This window comes from Priapulus caudatus, unplaced genomic scaffold, assembly GCF_000485595.1.
Source record: "Priapulus caudatus unplaced genomic scaffold, Priapulus_caudatus-5.0.1 Scaffold367, whole genome shotgun sequence".
In the NCBI taxonomy this organism is placed as follows: domain Eukaryota; kingdom Metazoa; phylum Priapulida; class Priapulimorpha; order Priapulimorphida; family Priapulidae; genus Priapulus; species Priapulus caudatus.
The window spans coordinates 159,725-162,738 of record NW_014577428.1 but is presented as its reverse complement, the minus strand read 5'-3'; the positions used below and the strand labels follow the sequence as shown (position 1 = coordinate 162,738).

Below are 3,014 nucleotides of genomic sequence, written 5' to 3'. Positions count from 1 at the left end.
TATCAGAAAACCTGACATATGATATAATTTATTATACCAGTGTTGGAAATAGCAGCTGGTCCCATATTTTTATATTATTCACGATTTAATTCACGATTAAGATTTCTTGATGAGCTAGAAAACACTCGGATTTGAAGTATGAAACTGAACATTATTGTGCTAGCTAGCCTATACCAGTTGGTTGCATGGGATTGATTGTCAGTTCAGATGCAAAATATTAAAAGCAAAAGGTTATACACCATAGATTAATTGGGTACCACGCGTATATAAGATAGCCGAGTCGGTTTAGAGTTAGTGTAAGGGTTAGAGATAGGGTTTTTTGGTTGTCCACCGGACAATGTCTCAGACTGGTTAGGTTGTCCGGCGCAAATTCTGGTTGTCTCGGACAACCGGACAACGCTTATTTCGAGCACTGCATTTAGTTGAAGGGGAATATTCCACCTTCCTTCCCCCTTCTAACCTGTGATGCTTGAGCACCTCGATTTGATACCAGATTCGACATTCCAATGTTTTTTTGGATCACCCCCACGTCCTGCATATCAACACCGTACGTCAATCCATTTAATTTGTGCCAACATTGTTGATGGATGGACAGACACACAGATGGATGCTCATGCTACTCTACAAGCTGCACATATGACTCTATCAGATGAGCAAAAAATAATAATAATACCGTATTCCCTCGAATAATAGCCCCTGCTTGAATAAAGGCATGTGTGATTAAGGGCAGGGGGGGGGGTAAAGATACTTTAAATCAATAAACGCCGGGGGCTGAATAGTCGCCGGAGGGGGGGGGGGTAATGATGTAGTATATATGTGTGATAGGTAAAAAAATTGCTCGGGAATACGTTCATTCAAAGCTTTTAGACTACAAAGTGAAACGTTCGGGTCGAATGTTTCCCAGCATTCACTTTTGCCACTATGCGGCGATTGTTCCGCTCGGCGCACTGGCCGTGTTATGAACCATGCTATGTAAAATTATACACACTGGCATGTTATGACCCAATGTATTTTCTGGTCACGTACATGGCTAGCTGATAGGGAAAGGGCAACGTTTTTGTTGCCGAGAGATTATAGTATTCTGAGCGAGTTAACATGTGAGTGAGTCGAGTGTCCTGTCAGGTCGCTGTTAGTTCGGATTACGTTTTGTTGGGTTTTTAGCACGGTCTATCTCGAAAACAGTTACGGTAAAAATTCTGAAATTAATAACATAAACAGTCGAGGTGCCTCTCTGTCTAGACTACAAAGTTTGATTTCATAAAATGATTTATATTAAAAGTTATGACATCTGAAAGTGGCTACACTTACTCGATTGAAATGATGGTTGCTCAAATATAAACAATATGGCGCCTACGGAACCGCGGCGAAAAGCGTTTTTCGAGTTGGTTCTTCGATGAGCAAATATAGGCTTGACAAATATTTTTACGGTTTTATTTTCAAAGCTAACGTTCAGTTAAAGTGTAGTGAGTTATTTACTTACGTTTTTACAGTGGTTTGTTACAAAAATTTTCGTGGAAAATTCGAGAGAAACTACTTTTAAGAACCACTCGGAAAAAAAACACCTACAGTACTATACCTATATCTATCTATCAGTATCAGTATCAGTATCAATACTAATATCACCCTTTGTTGATGTGCTACCAAGTAGTATAAGTGCATAAATAAGGTACGCAAAGAGCAACATAGATTTTAGGGTCGTAGCAGAGTGAATATAACTGATATGACGTGAAATACGCGAGAGTTGCAATGGCGACAAACAGTCAAAAACAGGTGAGTAGCGTCAGTTACAGTGTTTGTCCCACCTTTCTTACAACAAAGAACATATTTGTGGGTGAAAATGAATAGGAAACTCCCAGAAGAAGACCTCTGTCGACTTTAAAGGGCCTACCCACACATTTACGGAAATTAATTGTGGGTCAACAATATCTACAGTACAGGACATGGAACGTATAGACCATTCTTAATTATTATTCATGACCTGGGGTCACGCACGAAAACGAGGCTAAGCTAGGCAATTTTGTAAACAATGGCTGCTCAGGCAGGCACGCACAGAGGGGGTACACGCACGTACACGCGGGTACATGCACGTACACTCAGATACACGCACGTATATGCGGGTACACGCACGTACACGCGGGTACACGCAGATACACGCACGTACACGCAGATACACGCACGTACACGCGGGTACACGGAGATACACACACGTACACGCGGGTACACGCACGTACACGCGGGTACATGCACGTACGTGCGGATACACGCACGTACACGCTGATACACGCACGTAAACGTACACGCAGATACACGCACGTAAACGTACACGCAGAGATACACGCCAGTGAAAAAATTAATTTTTTTCTTTCCGGGGCTCTTTTTGCAAACCCCCCCAAAATTTCGGGGGCTACTTTTTCATTTTCCAGGGCTCTTTTTCCACTTTCCAAGGCGACTTTTTTCCAGGGCTGTTTCCTCAAATGTACACACAAGCACAGTAGCTAATACACACTCACGGGGGCGCGCACCGGACACATACATTCGCGCTAGATCGTGCCGAATCGTTTCCTCGTATACACCCGCATCCAGATACGACGAAAAACGTACGACACATTCTTCCATTTTTGGCATCATCCAAAGGGCCATGCGCACCTCTAATTCAACAAAGACAGCGTACCTATAACGCGCTATTGCTAACTCGGCAGCATGTGCTCGCTGGGAGATTACATGCAAACACTCGCCTCGAGGTAACCTTTTAATCCGTGTCACAGCTACCAGGCCACCTCTAGCACATACTGGCATGCCTTCACGCACCGGCACGCAGACGCAATCAGCAGTCAGCTGATCGGGCTCAAATTCCAGCAGCCGAAGCAGGATTGCCCGCCGAGTTGTCACAGCTGTTGTAGGTAGCTGCCCTTGTTTGAATTAGAGGCAGCGCAATGGTTTTGATTGATGAGCAAGAATGGAGATCGTGTCGTACGTTTAGTCATGTGATCTCGATTTGCGTGTAATACCGAGGA

At 43.7% G+C, this 3,014-nt stretch overlaps 1 protein-coding gene across 1 annotated transcript in view; it reads right to left on the bottom strand.

Annotated features, from left to right (window-relative positions):
• The window catches only part of LOC106809605 (RNA-binding protein 42-like), a 44,362-nt gene that overhangs the window by 40,307 nt on the left and 1,041 nt on the right, over positions 1 to 3,014 (bottom strand). The window lies entirely within an intron of this gene.